General features: G+C 36.1%; 1 protein-coding gene and 1 long non-coding RNA gene across 8 annotated transcripts in view; one reads left to right on the top strand and one right to left on the bottom strand.

Annotated features, from left to right (window-relative positions):
- Positions 1 to 24,010, top strand: part of LOC123869656 (CUGBP Elav-like family member 4) — an 895,280-nt gene that overhangs the window by 776,006 nt on the left and 95,264 nt on the right. The window lies entirely within an intron of this gene.
- LOC123869670 lies at positions 12,742 to 17,874 on the bottom strand. Its single transcript, XR_006796944.1, has 3 exons — positions 17,813 to 17,874; positions 15,820 to 15,821; positions 12,742 to 12,752 (listed from the first exon to the last, which is right to left on the bottom strand). It is a non-coding gene; the product is annotated as an uncharacterized LOC123869670 (long non-coding RNA).

The following is a 24,010-nucleotide window of genomic DNA, read 5'->3' as shown; positions in this document are numbered from 1 at the left end:
CTGTAAATTTTTGCAGTTTTGCGCAAATTGTGAAACATTTTAAATGTCTTATCTTTTAAGTCTAAGAATTTATAAATACAATACAATTAAATAAGTTAAGGATCCCACCCTTCACCTAATGTACTTGCCAGTGCTTTAATTATTACCTATTCTCTGAAAAATGTTAGGCAAATCTGGCTATTTATGCCTTTGTTTTTTCTATCCAGTCACTAGATAATGTTTTTAAGCTCTTCTTATCCGAGAGCGCTGATTGGTGCACGTATTCACACAAAGGATTAAAAATGTCATTCTTGGAACTCTCATTATTTTTAGTGTTATTTTTAGAGTTTTATACTTCGAAAATGAATTGTAACATTAATTATAACTCATTACTCATCCTAAATAAGAAATAAGAATATTACCATAAAATTCGACGTTGAGATATTATTTCGTATTCTTAAGACGATTTCATTTTTTTTCACAATAATTGCATTTTTTTCGGCCAATTCCTAATTTCTGGTACCATATTGTATCTCGTTGGATAGCTGAGAAGTTGTACATGTTTTTCATGTGTTCTGCCGATAAAGTTCTTCAGCAATTTTTTACATAAATCGACCATTTTTGTCAGACCACCTGGTGTAAATTATGAAACTTGTACAGATTTGTAGCTGTGATTTAAAAACTATTAAAGATAAGTATCATTTTATGGTTGATTATTATGTATTGAAGTGTTAACAAGCAAATAATAATAAAAATAAAAAAATTCATGCATTGGTTTTTTTTTTATAAATTTTCAAAGTTGCATACCTCAAATTCTTCTAAAAAACACAAAAAGTCAAATTACTCGAAAATGGTTGACATTTGCCTAGGGGTCATTAGAGGTCATTTGGTAGCAAATTACTTCGCCTACACCCCCTTAACAGATTGCCGACATATTACCAGTAACCCTGTATATGCAAAATCTCAAGCTTCTAGTGTCTAGACTCAGTGGTTTCAACTGCGCATTGCCAGCCCTCAGTCAGTTTATCTTTTCGTGAAAACTATAAACATGCTAGACAGTAAAGTAAACGATTTAAGGCTAAGTAGTCCCAAGTCGTAACCCACAGCCATTGACTCCTTATCGCAGATGCTAAATAATTGAAAAAAAAAAAACCGGCCAAGTGCGAGTCGACTCGCGCATCGAGGGTTCCATACTCGGGTATTTTTTCCGTCATTTTGCACGATAAATCAAAAACTATTAAGCATAACATAAATGAAAATCAGTTTTAGAATGTTACAGACATGACAGACGGATAAACAGACAAACAGACAGATAATAAAGTGATCTTATAAGGGTTCCGTTTTTCCGGCACCCTTAAAATGGTCAAGTGTGAGCATTCGAAAGTTCCGTACCATCGTACAAGATATAACACTATTTGTACTTTTTTTTTATTTACTTATATGGTTTTTTATTATACTACTAGCTGATACCCGCGACTTCGTTCGCGGATGTAGATTTTTAAAAATTCCCGTGGGAACTCTTTGATTTTCCGGGATAAAAAGTAGCCTATATGCTAATCCAGCTATAATCTATCTCCATTCTAAATTTCAGCCCAATCCGTCCAGTAGTTTTTGCGTGAAGGAGTAACAAACATACACACACACACACACATACAAACTTTCTCCTTTATAATATTAGTGTGATTTCGTTGTTATAGCGGCAACAGAAATACACATTGTGAAAAATATCAACTCTCTACCTATTACGGTTCATAAGATACAGCCCGCTGACTGACAGACGTAATATAGACAGATTGACAGACGGAGGGATGGACGGATTGCGGAGGCTTAGTACAATAACTACGGAATCCTAAAAACGCGTAGGTACATACTACACCAGGTTTACAACCGCTTGCTACAGCTTTACTACAAATTGTTTAGGGGTGAATACCTATAAAATGAAATAAATTAAAAGTAGAGTGCGTGTAACTTTTTGTGAGTTTGAAGCAAAAGTTTTGACGCCGAGGCAGATAATTCAATTATTAGACTTGTTAGAATTTTCTAGTTGGTAAGTATTCATTGATAAATATAATTATTTATCGCAAACAATAAAATTTACAGCTAAGTAACTTGAGATATTATAAATAATATTATTATAAAGAGATATTAACAGCTTATAAAACTGTACTTTAATAATAATTAATTTGAAATTCTAATTCAATTTTTGTCTTCACTTTTTAAAATACAATTGTATGAGCTATCTGGAGTGTTATAATACTTGGCTTGCTCTCCACAAAACTGCGTAGACTTAATTAAGAGACAATTCATATCAATTGAACACAGGCCGCCGATCAATTACTACTAATAGAATAGAGGACGTCGAAAATAATTAGCCCACTCAAAGCTACTTAGTAGGCCTTTAATCAAGCGCACAATTTTCACTTGACTCACATTTCAACATTACTTTCCTAAAAGACACTTTAAAGGCACAATATTCCTTTCATTTGAGCCCCTAAAAATGTACATTCAAAGGAAAGAAGCTTTTACAATGCAACCTTTGATAGAAGCCTAGAGTAGACTACTCTATTTCTATACTACTAGAAGTAAGTGCCAGTCAACCGAGATTACATTCCCGAGAGCGCTGAAACGATAAAATGAACACTATTATTACAGTGTTAACACTCATTTTTGCTTGGAGTGCCTGATATTAACAGTAATTATGTTAATACCCTCACGCCCCCACTTAGTTCTCATTACTTGGCATAATAATCGTAAATAATTACAAACCAGTTTAATTTTCTTGAAATAGCTTTACAAGAGTGGCGTAGCGATCACGCTTGTTTATTGTTTTATTAATGTTGTAAGATTGTTGTTCATTAATTAATTAAAATTACATCAAAGCTGTGTTTCAACATCGTTATCTCATCGTATGGACTTCCATAGCTGGGCATAGAGGTGTCTTGAATTGTATTGATTTTTAATTTTCATACCTTACATTCCCCTGTTTCCTCGACTCGTTCAGTGGCTAAGGGCCAATTTCACCAACATGGAATAAATAAATACTTAGGCAAAAGTCGTAAGTTACTCTCAGATAATTTTCAATTTCACCAATTTTTTCTTTGACTTTAAAGGTATAACAGGCTTATACCTTGGATAAAATCAAAATAACGCCGAAGTTATGGGCATTTTGAGCAATTAAATATCACTTGATTTAACGTTGAAGGAAAAGATCGTGAGGAAACTGGCATGCCTGAGATTTTCCTACAATTATGTAAATAGATTTTTTCTATGAAGAACTATTTTTAATCGAACTCATGCGATCTTTGTCGAGCGGAAACCGATCGTCGTTAAAAAATAATAAGGTAAGTAGGTCAGTTTGAGAGTTTGATGAAGTAAAAGATAAGTAAACTGTTCTAGGAAAGAGGCCATTAAGTTTTACAAGAGATCCTATCTTTATTTGATGACGAGATTGCGAAAGTTTCAGCTTTGATATCGAGATGCTCATTTCAGTTAGAAAATTATAAATTACATTTGCCTCTTAGAATTTGCATCTAACTTTCGACTCTTACTTTGGTGTCTGTGTATTATTGAGTTAACATTTATTTTGTATCTCAATTTATGATAAACAAGTTTCGCTTGAGATTGTTGCTGCCTGATTTTGGCCTGAATTCTTTTTGCACTCTATTTCTATTCCTTTCATCACCCTATATACGTCCACAGCTGCACTTAGGCCTTTCCAAGAGTGCGCCACCAAACACAGTCCTCCACCCTCCTCATTTACCCGCATATTCTACACTGATGTCGCCAAAAAATTATAGCTACTTGGGATGATCTAAAGAGTCTAACGACACCCCATACATCCAAATCGGTTCAGGCATTTAGAAGGATTAATTAATGAAACTCACATAGGTACAAGCATATAAACTCTGGAAATATTGCACTCCTTTTTTGGGCTCTCGTGTAACTAATAATTTAAAAAGTTTTCAAAAACCCCTACTTCAGTTTGCACTGCATCTTTTTCAGCACGCACATTACGGTCATTTTCTATGATTTTTCGCTGTAAATTTTTCATTTTCAAATATAATAGATTGTATATATTTTCGTACTCGTCTATTAAATCCCTTTATTTTGATACTCGAGTATCTTAAGAACTTTTTTCAGCACGTACATTAAAGCGCATAAAATCTGCCATTTCGTTTTTTTTTTTTCAAATTTTATGTATCCAATGACACTCGCACTATTAAGATGAATCTAATGACGTTTTATTTATTAAAATCGGTTGAGCCGTTGAGTAGTTACGAGCGCACATAGTTACGGAGAAATATTCATACATACAGGTCAAACACATAACAAGTGTAAATTAAAAATTTATAACACCCCCGACAAGTGAAGGTTATAGTAAAGTTAGTAAAGAGCTGATAACTTTCAAACGGCTGAACCGATTTTTTGGATTATAGCTAAGAACACTCTCAATCAAGCCACCTTTCAAACAAAAAAAAAAAACTAAATAAAAATCGGTTCATTAGTTTAGGAGCTACGATGCCACAGACAGATACACAGATACGCAGATACACCGATACACAGATACACACGTCAAACTTATAACACCCCTCTTTTTGGGGGTCGGGGGTTAAAAATACAGTAAATCAGTCATTTATACGTTGATACTTCAAAACAAGTCGGCAGGCTATTATCGTGGTAACAATCGTATGTCCGGAGGCGGCAGTAATCACCACAGCCCCTTACATTTAGATCTCCGGTACAGATAACGAGTGTTTCGTAAGGAAGGGAAGAAGGGCCTCGCAACTTCATTAGCATAGCAAGCCAGTCAGCAACTCACTGCTGACTCGACTGCCTACCTTTTATTTGGAGATTTAACTCACTTAACTTTACGCGGGAAACGAATTTCGTGTTCCCCATCTAGGGCTGGCAGCGAGCATCTTTACAAAAAATGTTACACAATTTTGTAAATCACACTTAATGTAATAAAGGCGAAAGTTTGTGTGTATGTGTGTGTGTGTGTGTGTGTGTATGTTTGTTACTCCTTCACGCAAAAACTACTGGACGGATTTGGCTCAAAAGACTGAAAATAGATAATATCCAGAATTCGCACAAAGGCGAATTCTGGATAATTTTATCCCAGAAAATCAAAGAGTTCCCACGGGATTTGAAAACCTAAATCCACGCGGATGAAATCGTGGGCATTATCTAGTAAAATACTATGATACCATAGATTTGTTACGAAACGATTTTCTTGTTCCCCATCTAGGGCTGGCAACGGTGTTTTTATACATAAATACGTGCCTAAAGAAAACTTCATTTCAAAATACAGCTGGGACTTAATTGCGATGGAATGACAGTTACAATGTCACGATCACAATCGCCTGTGATTAGTTGACGCTCGCTCACTATTGACTACAATGCATTGTTGCAACAAGAGTCCTACTATAAATTCAGTCAATCACTTTCACACTAAAAGTAGCCTATATCCTTTCCTAGGATGTAAGCTAATTCTGTACCTTTACATAAGCTAGCAGACAGACAGATGGATATTGATAAAAAAAATTGCCAATATATGTATTTTCTAACTGCGTTTTATTTCAAGTAACGGGACAAATATAAAACGCATAAGTACTCTTAAGAAAGGACCCTTTCTTGGAACTGCAAATACACAGAGGTACTATAACATAAGTACAGGTGGCTGGTGACAACCCTGTGCCCCGTCCCTCTTACTCCCGTCAGATAAACATAATTCTGTCCCGCTTGATGCGCATTTGCGTATACATTTATCATGAAAATGCGTGAGCGTGCCGTATAATTTGATCGAAGACAGAGAACTGCCATCAGCTATTTCAGTGGAGTGATGATAAGCGAATTTAATATTATAATAAGGTTCCTTAAGATGTTGGGTAGTCGAAATTTTATTTGGATGACTTTTCGAAGCGTTGCGTATACATACGTCATGAAATGAACGATAAATATCAACTGATCTGGAGATCACCCGATAGATTGCCACAGATGAAAACTTTTTAGTCTGCTTTGAACAAAATATAACCGTGAAATATTTTTTCTATTCAATTTTGTACGGGATTGCATATCAATTATCGAAAGCGTTCAGCCATCATCATCATGAATGGATATACGTCCACTGCTGAACATAATATTATATTCTTTGTAGGCATTCTCACACGTCAAGGTCTTGCGCCGCCTGAATGCAGCGGCTCCCTGCGACTCGTTGGATATCGTATGTCCACTTTGGGAGTTTGGGGAGGGCGGAGCCTTAATTCAATTCAATTCAGAATATTTTTATTCAATTAAACTTTCACAAGTGCTTTTGAATCGTCAAAATAATCTACCAATTCCAAAAATTAATCTACATATCTTAAGAATAGTAATACCCGTAGTTCACGACAGTTAGGCCCAGCATCCACCTAAGCGGAGTGGAGCGGAGATGTGTTCAGTCGACCAATCAGATTCATTATAGATGACGTAAAAATATCACGCCATCTTTTAAAAATCAGATTGGTTGACTGACTGATACCGGGCCTTAGGGAACTTCTGCAAAGCGTCGAAGCTACGGGCGGGCATCAAAATGTTAGTAAATTAGCCCTATTTTGCTATGATTTTACCTTAGAATTATCATTTGCTACATCCATCGATTTTACGTCACCATAGCCTAATATTTGACATATCGTCGATTCAGAATCTAACCGAGAGTGCCCTCACCCTGTTAGCATTCAGTATTCACCTTTTTATAGAAAAGAAACGAATCTGATGTGAATGAATTAAGTTGTTATTGGCTCTTTCCATTCAGCGTACATGCAGTCTTTACGTAAGATCTAAATGGAATTTGCATGGAAAATGCCAAGTTTCATGTTTACTATAAAAGCTTTTATGGGTACGTCTATCCGATATGTGCATCTTTAGCAGGTTAGTCTCCTCTATACATTTTTACGCGTAATGAAATCTTTCTTCGCTTCGAACTGAACATTTTATGTGTTTGTTTCGTACGTTTATCGTCTACGGTGTAGTATTTTGAAATGTACATGATTGCATACTAACATTTTGGAAAGAACACTCTAGTTAATTTATATAAAACAAATATTTTAAGAGGTGTCTCTCCGTCACTCGCTCCATAAAAACGTAGTTCCAATTTCATTTGAATATTAAGCAAACAAAGTCCATGAAATTTTTCAGACATATTCTAGAAACTAATATCTATGCCTGTGGTTTTCCAGATTTCTGTTAAAATATTCGGTTTCAAAGTTACGCGGTCTTAAAAATTCACATATAAATCTTTGAGCCCCTGTAATTTGAAAACTACGATTGTATGGATTAACTGACGGACAGAGCCCTGTTAAGTAAGGGCCATAGCACACTTGAAACTGTTAGCATCTGCGATCGGCGATATGGTTGTTTTCCCCCTTCGAAATTAACGTTACCTCAAACATCGAAATAATTCTCACAATATTAAGCCTAATTTCGAATGTAGGCTTTTAGATAACGCAATTGGGAACAATAAGGTGTTAATAAATTTTCACGTACATTTAAATGTCACACACGCATGCGATGTACGTAAGCTAAAGTGTTGGGTATTATTAAATTGGCAATAAAACGCACGCGTCCCAGCGATATTATTGTCAACATAGTTCAGTCTATTTAAGTATAAAAGGGAATTCCCTGTCCACGGAAAGAAGTTAGTAATAGCGCGCTCTCTGGTACATAATCCCATACAAATGATAGAGACTAAACTCTCAGTGGGCGCTAACCATTTTTATCACCAACCAATCACAAACGAAACTATGTTCTCTGATTGAATTTCGAATGTGTTTAGAAGCCATTTTCAAATTGAATTGACGGGTAGACTCGTACCTACAAGACATAATATGTACTAGCATCTTGTTTTTTTTTAATATTTGCATTATTTGTTGCTATTGAAATTATCACACTAATATTATAAAGGCGAAAGTTTGTATGTGTGTGTGTGTGTGTATGTTTGTTACTCTTTCACGCAATAACTACTGCATGGATTTGGCTGAAATTTGGAATGGAGATAGACAATATCCTGGACTAGCACATAGGCTACTTTTTATCCCGGAAAATCGAAGAGTTCCTACGGGATTTTAAAAAAACGAAATCCACGCGGGCGAAGCCGCGGGCATCTTCTAGTAGTAGTAATATAAATACACACTCTGTCAAATTTTCAACCCTCTACCAATTAGGTACGGTTCATGAGATACAGCCCGCTGACAGACAGACGGGACAGCGCAGATTTCGTATTAGGGTCTCATTGGCACCCGTCTGGTACGGAACCCTTAAAGGAGCAGTTAGGTTTTAGTGCTTAAACTTCAGCTTGTTTTTAACCCCCGACCCAAAAAGAGGGGTGTTATAAGTTTGACGTGTGTATCTGTGTGTCTGTGTATCTGTGTATCTGTCTGTGGCACCGTAGCGCCTAAACTAATGAACCAATTTTAATTTAGTTTTTTTTTGCTTGAAAGGTGGCTTGATCGAGAGTGTTCTTAGCTATAATCCAAGAAAATCGGTTCAGCCGTTTGAAAGTTATCAGCTCTTTTTTAGTTACTTTAACCTTCACTTGTCGGGGGTGTTATAAATTTTTAATTTACACTTGTATGAAAATGTATTCACAATAGACGTTCGTGACAAGAACGCAACCGAGGGCGTTATGCCGAGTTATCGCTTGTTTACTAATCATAATACCGGGATTAGAGTGGCTTATGTTTACACTTGAACCCTTGCTGTGACGTCAATATCCATAATAATTCTCATTTCTTTGAATAATTAGGCTATTATAGTCAAGGACTGAGAACTCAAAGATTGAGCCGTGATGGGATAGTGGTTAAAAAATCCGCCTTCTTTTGGGAAGGTCGGGGGTTTGATGTCGCACCGCACCACTAACGCACCTAGTCAACCCATCGCCGGTTTACTACTGAGCACAGGTCTCTTCCCAGAATGAGAAGGGGTTAAGTCATAGTCCGTGGTGTGCCAATCATCCAAGTGCAGATTGGCAGACTCCGCATACCTTTGAAATTATTATGGAGAACTTTCAGGCATGTAGGCATCCTCACGATGTTTTCTTTCACCGCTAACGCAACCGTTAAAGCAAGTGATATTTAGTTGCTTAAAACGCACATAACACTGAAAAGTTAGAGATGCGTGACCGAGATTGAACCCGCGGCCTCAGGTAAATGGTCAATCTGTGCTTTGGCCATTTTGTCTTCAATCAATTTCAAATAACCCTAATCCTATAAGATGGACAAGGTCTCCACCCACAACATCGGAGGTTCAATTATTATTTTAAAAAACCCGTGACCTCCGCGAATAAGAGGCCAACATCTTAACTTCTACACTGTCACTAAGCTAGTCAATAATATATTTATTCATTTAATAAGAAATACTTACAATACCTATACATAATTACTTCTACATACTTACGCACTATAACACACACTGATATGTATATCAACAATATCAAATGTACACAAGTTTGCAATGTATATCAATATTTATCAATTTCTCTAAAGTCCAAAAACTTTTGTGAACTGTAAATAAAAGTCGTATAAAGTGTATTTTACTTATAAGTTTACTTTATACCCAAAAATTGACACAGGACACTTTGTGAAAAAGAAACGTCTGGAAAGAGGTTTAGGTACCCTAAAAATAGCTCTCACAAAAATTCTCGTCACACAACGCAAATATTGGCAAAGGAAAATTGCATTTCAATTTGCCAAAGCACTTATATGAATTTTAATCTAAGCGTAACAAAATACGCTCCTAAATCGATCACGTAGAAATTCGAAAAAACTCAATCTCCAGCCAAACACTCCAGTGATAAAGAGATGCAAACGGACTGTACATCCAATTTGCGATAGCCGACCGATTTTCCAAAAAAGAATTTTCACTCGAAAACTCGATACAACCTAAAGCCTTGTATACATCTAAGAGTTGTTAGAGTTGAGCCTGGGATATTGGGTGGATGCTTGGTCGGTATAAATTTAAATGGCGGTTTTTAGAGTTCCGTACCTCAAAAGGAAAACGGAACCCTTATAGGTTCACTTTGTTGTCTGTCCGTCCGTCCGTCCGTCCATATATCCGTCTACAGTGGAATAAATAGAATCTGATACTAACATACAAACATTCATAGACTGCTAAAATCAGAACCCTTCTTCTTGGCTTTGCCGTAGTCGGGTAAAAAAGATAGCGACCAGTGTGAAACAGCGCTTGGAACGTCTTACCAAAAATAAAAATGTTTTACCCAGTGCTTTCAATGAATGTCGGTGATTTGAAAAGGCTACGGGCACACTGCGACGAAAGCCTTGAACAGCTAAGTTATACTGTTTTGTCAAAGTAATGCTAAAAATAAGTTACATGAAATAAATAACAATATCTCTAATTGAGCCAAAATAAACTAGTTTCAATCATTCATATTTTATATTTCCATCATCAATTATAAAAATTAAAAAAAAAAAACATCTCAACCCATTGACTGAGCCCGGGTCTCCTCTCAAAATGCGAAGAGTTTAAGTCCATAGTTCACCACGCTGGCCCAGTGCAGATGAGCAGGCTTCACACACCTTTAAGAATGTTAAGGAGAAATCTCAGGCATGCAGGTTTCCTCACGATATTTTTTTTAAATCTACATGACTGTGAAAGGTTATAGGTGCGTGTCCGGGATCGAAACGACGACTTGACGAATGAAGGTCTTAACCACTAGGCTATTATGTTCTACTAAGCCTAATAGAATATAATAGAACAGAATGTTTTTATTCAAATAAACTCTTACCAGTGCTTTTGAATCGTCAAAATAGTTTACCACTGGTCCGGAAAGCCATTACTACCGAAAAGAACCAGCAAGAAACTCGGCGGTTGCTCTTTTAAAGTGTTCAATTTACAATAATAGTATGCCAAATTGTACAAGCAATAGAACAAAGTACAAACACAATACAAAGCAATAGAATATAGTACGAACGGCATTACGAACCAATGGTAAATAATTTTGACGATTCAAAAGCACTTCACACTTAATATTATAAAGGCGAAAGTTTGTGTGCATGTGTGTGTGTTTGTGTGTGTGTGTGGGTATGTTTGTTACTCCTTCACGCAAAAACTACTGGACGGGTTTGGTTAAAATTTTGAATGGAGATAGATAATATCCTGGATTAGCACATAGGCTACTTTTTATCCCGGAAAATCAAAGAATTCCCACGGCATTTCGAAAAACCTAAATCCACGCGGGCGAAGTCGCGAGCATCGGCTTGTTCTAATATATTGTACAGTAAAAAAATACATTGTAGTGTTTTTATTCTAAATCTTTATCAATGTGACGCAACCCTAATGGGGTTGGCTTGTGGCCAGGAGTGAAAGTTAGCAAGTTGGCCTACCCAGTTGTTTACACAGGAGCCGTGGGCCCGTGCCAAAACGTGGACGAATCTGGGCCGGAATGGAAAGTGAAGTAGGATCTCTGGATAAACAAACAAACAGGGCGAAATTTTACGTAGCGAGAAATTTCGGTGCTATCCTGTACAATTCTGTCTTCGTCTTTAAGTTCGTCGATATGTTAGTATTTCGACAGCAATATATTCGTCAGAAAAGGAGAAAAGGAGCTGAAATGTGAACGAATCTAAGCCCGAATGGAAAGTTAAAGAGAGGATAAACGAACAAGCAAGATGAAATTTTGCATACTTAACAAGAAATTCTAGTGTTTCTACAAAGCATTTCCCTCTACTTTCTTCGACGAAATTCTTACAACACTGTGTTCGTTGTCACTCACAGATTAACCATATTGTAATGGTTGCTTTAATTGATGTGGGAAGAGTCTTTGGTTGTTTGCCTTACCACCACTTCATAAAAATAGCAAATACCCCGAATTAGAGGATATGAGCCTATCTGTAAAGTTGAGAAATAGAGTAAATTGATTTTTATTATTATTGTCACTATCATGCTTAAAATTTAGTCTTAAGTGCTCATACAAGCATATTACGCAACGGTTTAACAAGCCAGTTACTTAAAAGTGTTTTTTTTTTATTTCAATATTTCACAAAGGTCTATAATTTGGAAAAGATTGTAATCTAAATAGAATTTCATCGTAAAAGTGATAGAAAACATTTTGAAAAATTCATAGAGTTTGATGTACTATTTCTTTGCTTTGTTGCATAGGAAAGGGGGTTGTGGTCGTATTAAGGAATCTATGTACTTATTAAAAAGTATAAAACTTTCATCGCTGGATCAACGTTGTAAAACCTAGTGTTTAGAGAATAGCCGTGCTAGTTAAATTGGAATATCTCAGCAAATACACTTGTTTAGCGATCTATGAAATGTGGGTAAGTTTGCGGTGTCGGTATTGGGATTTTGGGTGGCGATGTTGCTTTCAAGATACATCTAGGTATTCGTATAAAATTCTTGTTTACAGAATAACCTTTTTTTTACTATTATATAATGGTTATTTTGGCGGTTTATTTATTTTTATTTGTGAGCGCCTCGTTACCCATATTATAAAATGTGATAGTGTTTTTGTTTTGATGGCTTATCCTTCAATCGGAACCAGGGATGAATGTGATTTTTTTGCATAAGTATAGTTAGAGACCTGGTGAGTGACATATACTTAATATTCCAGAAAATCAAAGAGTTCGAAGGGGATTTTTAAAAATATAAATCTACGCGAATTAAATATTGGGCATCAGCTAGTCACCTAAAAAGTCCTTGAATCGCATTGGTGGTAATTTAATGTACAGAATCTCAAAATTAAACTCAATTGGTAGTTTTAACATAACGCTATCCTTTTCACAATGCTCCTTACGAAAAAGGATAGCATATACAATTAAGACTCTCCAAATAAGAAGCGCAAACATTTATTAAACAGTCGCAGAAACGAGCAATCGATCAACGGAATGAAGTCATCAGCCAGGAATACAAAGAGGGTACGAGGGCACTGTCAAAGAGATCCCTCAACCTCAATAGACAAATTACCCAATTACAAATAATTCCTATGCAAAATGGGGGTAGAAAGTCCTTATAAAGCACGGTATATACAGACGTGGCAAGGGCGGCCATTTTGCCTGGAGGTTATGTCATATCATTAAAATCTGATCATAATAAGCATTGATAGCCAAGTGGTTAAGACATCGACTTCCTATTTAGGGGTCTAGGGCTCTATCCCGGACACGCATCTCTAACTTTTCAGAGTTATGTAACTTTGAACAATTAAATATCACTTTCTTTAACCGTAAGGGAAAATATCGTCAGGAAGCTTGGATGCCAGAAACTTCGTCACAATGTTCATGTGAGTATGCTCACACTCCTCACTTGGTCAATTTGGTGGACTATGGCCTATTTTTTCTCATTCTAAGAGGAGACCCGTGGTCAGTAGTGAGTCAGCGATGGATTGATTCGGATGACGGAAGATAATGGCTCACTTGCACCATCACTTACTATCAGGTGAGATCAGAAAAAGTGACGTCATTATTGAAAATACATTAACTGTGTTCTCGTCTCATCCGCGCCACGTCTTCAACCGACCTATTTCTTAGCTACGCCGTTACTATACCTTTGCTACGGCCTCGCTACGCCTTCGCTACGGACTCGCTACGACTTTGCTACGGCTCACAACGACGTCGCTACGCCATCTCTCTATAAACCGCACCTTAAAGTGACGCGACATAAATTTACCGACATAGTAAAGAGGAGGTGTGCCTGTCCCTCTAAACAGGAGTTATGGTGTTGGGTAATAGCCAGCCTTATACGCTTAGGGTGTGTGCCTCACAGTAGCTTTATATGACTACGGCTATAAAGTTACATCGTCTAACAGGTTTGCCCAACGCCAAATGAGATATTGAGTCGTAAAGGACCTGCTTACGTCACTGTCTTTTCCATTTATGCTTACATAGTAAGTAATTACGTAGTTGGTGCCTTGTTTGTAGAAAGTCTATCTACGTAGCCTATTAAAGCTAGTTTCTAGACTTCTAGACAATGTCTGAGTCATTTTGAGATGAAATTGAAAAAAAAATGTTTTAATGAATGTATGTGTATTTGTAGAAAAATCTCAATCAGTCAGTCATTCATTCACACGAGCTTCACTTGTGTGGAATTTCTAAAAATCCTTTCTCAATGTTCTAGTTTTAATTAAATCGTACGTATCCTTATATATCTGTATTATTATTATACCTTAAATATCTGTATTAATGCCTGATTTACACTTTGTTAAGTGAACTTATAAGTGTGATGTGATTTATAAAATTGACGTGTAAACAGACCGCTCCTGAGTGACAAGTGTCTGTTGAAATGCACTTTACACTTGACAGCAAAAAAATGTTAACTTGTCAGTTGTTACCTACACCTTCACAAACTCGATTAACGCTTTGTTGTAACAAGTGCTGGTGAGAATTTAAGTGCAAAGTGATTAGGAAAATGGTTACGCTGTTAAGTGATCAGTGTGATTTGAAATGCACATGTCACTTGACACCAAAAAAAACTTGTTGACGAATCATTTCTTACTTACACTTGTATTTCGAAATGTGTAAATCAGGCTTAATACAGGCCGACAGTTGCCTCCTTAATAAAATCCAAACTAATATTATAATTGCGAAAGTATGTCGGTCTGTTATCTTATGGCGCACCATCCGTCAAGTCAGTTTTGACGGATACAAAGATACGTGTAGCTTCCATTCCAAAAATGGAAACAGGCAACTGAAAACAACATTATCCCTGAAAAATTTTTTTAATCAAGAATATTAGCCATGCTAATCATGACTAATACTCCGCTTTCCCTTCTTAATCGTAAAGCTTGTGCCAGGAGTGGGTACGACAATAGTGCAACGGGTGGGGTTTGAACCGCCGACCTTTCGGAATGCAGTCCGTTCCTCAACCGTTGAGCTATCGAGGCTCTATGTGATGAAAATCGAAGTAGTAGTAGTAAGTAAAGGGATTTTTATAAAACGTAAATCTTCTATGCACATAATTAGTTTCTAAGAAGTGTATCTACCTCAAGTTTACCTACATAGGTGTAACAACTTACACATTAATTAATTTGACTACATTGACGTAATTTACGTACGCACACACAACTTTTAGCACAAAGTTAATTATGTCCAATTCAGCGTCCGGTCGGCGAGGGGCAAAATAAACAGCCGCTTTGTTGGCCGGCTATCCGGGGCTATGTAAATGGGGCTCCACTCGGATTTAGCTGTAAGTACTCGTGTATACTAGAGCATATAGCTAGACGCCAACGTAACACAGGTTTAATTGAATAAAATACATAGTTTTACACCTCACAGAATCTGCTTGGATACCTACTTACTTAATGCTAAATATTCGGATTTGTGGGTTGAAAATTACCTACTACTAGCAGGGTAAGTGTGACATATTTCTACTATTTTTAGAAGATTATAGATGATGATGATGGAATCCTTTTATTCCTACATGAAACTTAAGGCTGCAGCAGTTGTTTTCAATTTTCCCTTTTTTTTGGCTGCTGCCTTGATACAATTCCACGAGATTGGAATTCCATAGCTCGTAGAAGATTATTAGGATAAATTATTCGTAAATTCGCAGTATGATCTTCTTCACTGAGAAGATTAAATAAAACAAGCTTATGCCCGTGACGTCGTCCACGTGGACTACACAAATTTCAAACCCCTTGGGAATCCCTTAGGGAGTGAATAGGCCACAGAACACTACGCTGGCCAAGTGCGGATTGGCGGAATTATCACAGCTTTGAGAATATTATCGAGATCTTTTAGGGAAACAGGTTTCCTCACGATGTTACCTTTCACCGTTAAAGCAAGGGAAATTCAATTAATTAAAACATACATGGCTCGTGCCCGGAATCGTACCCACGAAACCTTCTACCACTGGGCTATTACTGTTTATAGTTAAACACTGAAATAGAGTGACAAAAGATCATATTATACTCATTCTCATTTATTTAGGTTGTTCCTACGCTCTCATCATTTAAGGATTTCAGTTGCATTAAAAAGGATCACGCTTAAACAATCGAGCGAAAACCATTTATATTTAGAGGCAGAAATAATTATAAACGGGAAGCATAATGAAGTGGTCAGGGCACACGTGAGCAAGCTCTCGACGTGAGCAAACAGCGTGAGTGTCACATTGCTGGGGAGGGCGCGCGAAAAATAAATACGTACACAATCCAGCCTCACACAAACACATGCCGAGGACGTAATGTGTTTGCGGTGGAGGCACTCCTCGTGACGGACGTGCGTCGTGTGCATGTCTCTTTGGGCGTTATCAATCCACCACCTCTCTTTAAAATCTAGGCTAGAACTTTTTTTAGCCCCCGACCCAAAAAGAAGGGTGTTATAAGTTTGACGTGTGTATCTGTGTACCTGTCTGTAGCATTGTAGCTCCTAAACTAATGAACCGATTTTAATTTAGTTTTTTTGCTTGAAAGGTGGTTTGATCGAGAGTGCTCTTAGCTATAATCCAAGAAAATCGGTTCAGCCGTTTGAAAGTTATCAGGTCTTTTCTAGTTACTGTAACCTTCACTTGTTGGGGGTGTTATAAATTTTGTAAAATAGAATTACGTACTCATGCGTTTTATCTCAATATCTTTTTGGTATAATACCCTTAATTTACATATTTGGTTACAAGTGCCTAGGTATGTAATTATATTATACATAATTACAAAATAAATGTTCTGGAGTTGGAGGAAAAGTAGCTTTACCTAAACCAATTAAGCATCAGCGATATGAAGACACATAGCCGGGGTATAATGAAAGAGGCTTCGAGGGAATAGTTAGGGGTCGTTGGGAGGCCGAGGGTGTAATCTTGGAGGATAATCCGAAATCAATGAGACGTGCAGCGGGTATGTTTGTTTTCCTGGCTATATCGATGTTGGTCGTCCGCTGCTCTTGTGGACATAGGCCATGCTTTTGCATAAAAAGGGGATTTTCGCGAGGCCTTGTGAATTTGACGATGCAAAGAGATTTACGAGAAAAAACTGTATGCCAACTCCTCTTTTTCTCTCTATCTTGGAATAGTTACTATCATTGGTGAAATTCATTTAATTCATGGTGATCTTGTTCTGAAATGAATTTGTGAAAACATGAATAGGCAGACTAGGCAAGCACGCTATAAACTAGAACTCATCATTACTTTTTATCAAGCATGATTGTTGTCAAACCCAAGCCTCTCTCACAATAAAAAAATACGTCAAAATTATTCCTCAGTATCAAACATTTCATCCCTCTAACTTATCCGCCCGGCTTCACTCAGGTGGAATTTCTAAAAATAAATTTCTAAAATGTATAAAAATTTCAAGCCCAGCCAGCCGCTTAAATTATACCTTGATATGCCAGTCAATCAGTTTTTCCTTTTATTTTTTTAGAGATAGGTATACCTAACCCAGAAACCCACATAATATAAAATTGGCACAGGCTGTATAAAGTAACAGTATTATACAGTATTTTTGTGTCACTATCCTGCAGAAAACCAGACATTGCTAGTAGTTTATGAGACATTAACAGCAAAGCGGGGGAAATGGACTATACTTTTTCTCAGATTTGCTAAATTTTACATTATTCGTAGCCGTCTACCAGTAAAATATATTTGGTATCAACTAGATACATTTTTTATCACAAAACTACAATTCAGCGTTTGATAGAGAGAAAGAAACATTTTCAACGCGAATTAAAACGAAAAGCGAATAATTGCTTCCATTAGCATATAACAAAAATGTCGCATAAATTCCTTGGTACATTTGGACACATAAAAATGTGCAACGTTGCGAGGTTATAACTACACAGTTTGGTAAAAAATAAAACATATTTGAGCATAAAACGTGCCTAAAACTAAAGACCTGCAAGCATAAATACTCTATCACCGGAAAGAAGTCAGTATGGCGCTCTCTCTGTTACGTAATCCAATACAAATGATAGAGACAAACAAAGTCCATGAAATGCAGACATATTCTAGAAACTAATATCTGTGTCTGTGGTGTTTTAGATTTTTCTAAAAATATGTAGTTTTAAAATTACAGGGGCTCAAAGATTTGTATAAATTTTTTTAAGACCGCGTAACTTTGAAACCGAATATTTTAACAGAAATCTGGAAAACCACAGACATAGATATTAGTTTCTAGAATATGTCTGCAAAATTTCATGGACTTTGGTTGCTTACTATTCAAATGAAATTGGAACTAAGATTGTATGAAACGAGTAACGGAGAGAGCCCTCTTAACCATTTTAAGTCACCAACCAATCACAAACATATTTTAAAATGCATTCGAAATCCAATTCGAAAATGTTTTCAAGGAAACATTCGAATTCCAATTCGAAAATATTTTCAAAAACATTTGAAATTAAATATTTTATTTTTTATATTTAGAAAATAAAGTTTCGTTAGTGATTGGTTTGTGTCTCAAAATGGTTAGCGCCCACTAAGAGGTTTGTCCTTATCTAGCGTGCTTGTACAGTTCCATGTCTGTGGTCTGAGAACTGAGAACTATCATTAATATCCACAAAGCAACCGCGTCGGGACACCGACTACAATAAAACTAATAAAGTGTATTATTGTTTGCTTGTAGATCGATTGCCAAAGGGCCGTTAATTAATGACCAATCCCCAGCGTCTCACCGGCACTTACATTAATTAATTAAACTGCAAACGGAGCTCCTATGTCTTTTCATTATTTTAAATCGTAGTCTTCGCCTTAATTATAAGCGTTGATTTCACGGCCAAAGGACTAAGTTCTGAGGACCTATTAGTCACTTTTAAGCTAACGTGTGTTTTGTTTTATTGAAAAGGCACACAAAACAGATTGTTACTAAAAAGTACTAAATATTAAAACAATAGATTAGGATCTAAGTAACCACCCCTAATATTATGTGTACACAACATTATCTAGTTAAATAATATATGCATTACAAGATGACATAGAATTCGTAAAATGTAGGCTTAACAGGGCTCTCTCCGTCACTCGCTTTATACAATCGTAGTTTCAATTTCATTTGAATATTAAGCAACCAAAGTCCATGAAATGCAGACATATTCTAAAAAATTAATATTTGTGTGTGGTGTTTTAGATTTTTCTAAAAATATGTAGTTTTAAAATTACAGGGGCTCAAAGATTTGTATGTAAATTTTTCAGACCACGTAAATTTGAAACCGAATATATTTTAACAGAAGTCTGGAAAAAGACAAACATAGATATTAGTTTCTAGAATATGTCTGCAAAATTTCATGGACTTTGGTTGCTTTATATTCAAATGAAATTGGAACTACGTTTGTATGAAGTGAGTGACGGAGAGACCCCTCTTAAGGTTAACAATGATGTTAAATATAAAATGGTTAACATAGTTTTAAAAACTTAAGTGCGTAAGTTAACTCATACACATACAACATGTAACACGTTTTGGGGTAAATTTCGTGATCTGACCAATTCCATGTTCCATGTTTCCAAATTCCATTTCACTCCAATTCTATGGCCAAATGTTTGAATAAATTAATGCACAAAATGATAGAATTTGAAGGCATTTTGGATGCGAGCTTTTTGAAAAAAAAGTTCAAAGGAGGAAAAGTTCCTCTTTCCTCTTTTTCAGATAGCTGCTAGATCTGCGATGAGCTTAAATGACCAATCCTCGGAGGAAATTGTTAAAGTTACACGAAAATAATGTATGGTGGGATTGTTTTCCTCCAAAAAGTCCGTGAGAGCATTTATACTGTCTATCTTTTGAGGTAGACTCACAATTACCATTTTTGTGATTTTTGAAAGTGTTTTACTGGCATAGTATTAAGAGGGCTGTCTCCGTCACTCGTTTCATACAAACTTAGTTCCAATTTCATTTGAATATTAAGCAACCAAAGTCCATGAAATTTTGCAGACCCTTTTCTAGAAACTAATATCTATGTCTGTGGTTTTCCAGATTTCTGTTAAAATTTTCGGTTTCAAAGTTACGCGGTCTTAAAAATTTACATACAAATCTTTGAGCCCCTGTAATTTTATAACTACATATTTTTAGAAAAATCTAAAACACCACAGACACAGATATTAGTTTCTAGAATATGTCTGCAAAATTTCATGGACTTTGGTTGCTTAATATTCAAATGAAATTGGAACTACGGTTGTATGAAACGAGTGACGAAGAGAGCCCTGTTAATCCTTATCAAAATAAAATGGTTGGTAAATACGTGAGATGACGTATTTAAATCATACCAAATATTGTGTGAATAATAATTTATTATTATGGATGCTTGTTGTGAGTTTTTAGAGAAAAAAGTTCAAAAGAGGAAAAGTTCCTCTTTCCTCTTTTCCAGATAGCTGTTATATCTGCGATCAGCTTTAATGACCAATCCCCGGAGTCTCACCGGCACTTACACTAATTAATTAAACTGCAAGCTGAGTAATGAAGCTCCTATGTCTTCTCATTGTTTTAAAGTGTAGTCTTCGCCTTAATTATGCAGAACATAAATAGTATCGAGTAGGAAGAAAATTGTTTCTATTAAAATTGTTTTTTTTCTACGTTCAAGTTGACTGAAGAACTTTTTTAGAAAAAAAAATTCTTTGCAAAAAAAGATTCATAGAAAAAGATTCGTAAAGGCTCATTCATTTAACCGATTTATATGAAACTAGGGGGTGCCCGCGGCTTCGCCTGCGTGGCTTTCGATTTTTTTTAATCCCGTAGGAACTCTTTGATTTTCCGGGATAAAAAGTAGCCTATGTCCTTCCCCGGGATGTATCCCAACTCTATATCAAATTTCATTAAAATCGTTTCAGCGGTTGGGCCGTGAAAACGTAGCAGACAGACAGACAGACAGACAGACAGACAGACACACTTTCGCATTTATAATATTAATATGAAAAATATGAAATAATATGAAATTTGTCACAGAGGTGGTTTGCATCCCGGAAATTACATAGAAAACATTTCATCCCGTAAAATCAAAGAGTTCCTACGGAATTTTCAAAAAACCTAAATCCACGCGGATGAAGTCGCGGGCATCATGGACTATAATATAAGACCACAGAGCTCACCACTGTGTTAGGTAGTTTTAAAATGGACTTGATGTAATTACTCTGGTGTACTAGAAATAGTTCGCACCTTGGAACCACGCTACGTACAAACAGGACTGCGCCAGCACTTATACTAATTAATTAAAGTCAGCCAAGCCAGCACTTGTCCTTTCATTTCTTAAACTCATTCCATTTCATCAAGTAAAGTAAAACTATAAACTTTTCTAATGCTATTACTAATAACTAGATGATACCCGCAGCTCCGTCCGCATGGATTTATTTTACTCACAATCATAAATAAAAAGTGATCTGTGTGTAAAGTCAGGGTACAAGCTATCTCTATTCCAAAATTCAGCCAAATCCATCCAATGGTTTTTGAGTGAACGAGTAATAAAATATACCCACATTTCTGTACTACTCTATTAGAGAAACTATGCTTTGAACAAGTGAAAATAATAAATTTATAACACCTCCGACAAGTGAAGGTTACAGTAACTAGAAAAGTGCTGATAACTTTCAAACGGCTGAACCAATTTTCTTGAATTATAGCTAACAACACTCTCGATCAAGCCACCTTTCAAACAAAAAAACTAAATTAAAATCGGTTCATTCGTTTAAGAGCTACAATGCCACAGACACATACACAGATACACACGTCAAACTTATAACACCCCTCTTTTTGTGTTGGGGGTTAAAAAACATTGAGAATTTAATTCGAATACATAGTTTCGTTTGTGACTCAAAATGGTTAGCGTCCACAGAGATTTTTGTCTCTATCATTTGTATGGGATTGAGTAACAGAGAGAGCGGTAGACTAATTTCTTATTTTTATTTGTACCGAAACTTGTAACGATCGACAAAAAGATCGATTTCTTTCCGCGGATTGGGTATAGCCGTTTATATTAATGACAGCTCATACTAAAAATGCGTTTCCACAGAGTAAGTAACAAAGTATAGAATGTCAAATAGGAACACGGCATCTGTGGAGCGGGCCGGCATCTATATAGACAATTAGTCGCTCCACTAGGCACCGCCCCTGTTATCTCCCTCGCCAGACCTTCTTAATACGAAACTAACTCCGTATAAGGCGATGAGCACACATGTGATATGACATGACAGCGTCTTATATGACAAGACGTTGTCCATGTCATCTTTTATTCGCCATGCGAATATATTTTTCTTTTTAGAATAATAGTTAAATATTGTAATACATATTTGAGTAGGGCCAAGATACCAAAAGGCATCAGTCACAAAGATTATCTTCTTTTTTTAAATGAACAATTACCTACTTTCAACTACGGTTTTTTTCGCGCTACATCAGTTATGGTTTAACCCCCGACCCAAAAAGAGGGGTGTTATAAGATTGACGTGTGTATCTGTCTGTGGCATCGTAGCTCCTAAACTAATGAACCGATTTTAATTTAGTTTCAAAGTTTTTTGTTTTAAAGGTGGCTTGATCGAGAGTGTTCTTAGCTATAATCCAAGAAAATCGGTTCAGCCGTTTTAAAGTTAGAAGCTCTTTTCTAGTTACTGTAACCTTCACTTGTCGGGGGTGTTATAAATTTTTAATTTATTCTTTTATTACAAGTTCTAATGGATAGATTTTTATGGAAAAAAGATACTCAAGTCAAAGATATTCAGTATTCAAGTAGGTATTTATATTGCTTTTGAATCGTTAAAGTTCAGTCTGAAATTATCCCGTGCTTTTTGGTAATACATGAATAAACAAATTAACAGACAAATTATATATTTTTATAGTAAAGTTGGTAACAACGGGTTTATTAACGTTCATAATTTTAAAGTTCAGAGCAGTAATTTTTACTCGCAAAAAGCAGCGATTTAAGAACGCAGCTTATTTCTCCTTTTTCGTTAAGTGTAACCTCAGCTTTACTCCTCACGAAATAGGTCACTTCTCCTTATTAACGTTCATTGTGTTTGATATATTATGGTGTCCTATTGATTATTGACAGAACCCCATACGAGGAGAATTCCGGATCCCTTGTTATTGATACTTGCATTTGATCTTCGGGTTATACGTATCATTTCTAATCATATTATTTCGTATTTGGTTTCATATCGATATATTTAATTATGACAGATATTTAAGATAATATTATTCTCAATATTGATTCCCAACAGATTGGTTAATTGGGTGATTGGTTTTTGCTAAGAATTACCAAAAAAAAATCAGACAAAACGTTTGGTAATTAATTTTTTTGAACTGTACACCTACTTACCGTTCCGTACCTTAAAAGGAAAAACGGAACCCTTATAGGATCACTTTGTTGTCTGTCTGTCTGCCCGTCCGTCCGTCCGTCCGTTCTGTATGTCAAGAAAACCGATAGGGTACTTCCCGTTCTCCTAGAATCATGAAATTCGGCAGGTAGGTCTTATAGCACAAGTAAAGGCAAAAATCCGAAAACTGTGAATTTATGGTTACAACACAAAAAAAAATGTGTTTCAATTTTCAAAGTAAATAACTATACCAAGTGGGGTATTATATGAAAGGGCTTTACCTGTACATCCCAAAACAGATTTTTATTTATTTTTATGTATAATAGTTTTTGATTTATCGTGCAAAATGTTGGAAAAATACCTGAGTACGGAACCCTCAGTGCGCGAGTCTGACTCGCACTTTGCCGGTTTTTAATAGGCGTAAGTATATAGCAATTTCATGCTAAATATAATATATTGAATTATTTTATTACAATCGTATCACAAAGTACAATGTTTCGTTTGAAGAAAACATTAAAAAAACTAATTCTATACCCCAATATCCCACATCTCTAAAACCCATTTGTCGAACAGCTAATATTTCCTCTACAAAAACCGGACAAGTGCGAGTCAGACTCGCGCGCAGACAGACAGACCGACAACAAAGACATCATATTATAAGGGTTCCGTTTTTTCTTTTGAGGTACGGAACCCTAAAAATGTCAAAACTCAAATAGTTTAAAGACAAAATACTTTATATTATTACCCTTTATCAATATGCCTCAGAGTCCTCCATTTCCCCGAGGAACAATCGCCACACCCACTCGTTCACAATAAGTGCGCTCCGTATAAAAAC

Source organism: Maniola jurtina, chromosome 11 (genome assembly GCF_905333055.1).
Source record: "Maniola jurtina chromosome 11, ilManJurt1.1, whole genome shotgun sequence".
NCBI lineage: Eukaryota > Metazoa > Arthropoda > Insecta > Lepidoptera > Nymphalidae > Maniola > Maniola jurtina.
The sequence above is the reverse complement of the archived record's forward strand: the minus strand, read 5'-3'. Positions and strand labels throughout refer to the sequence as shown.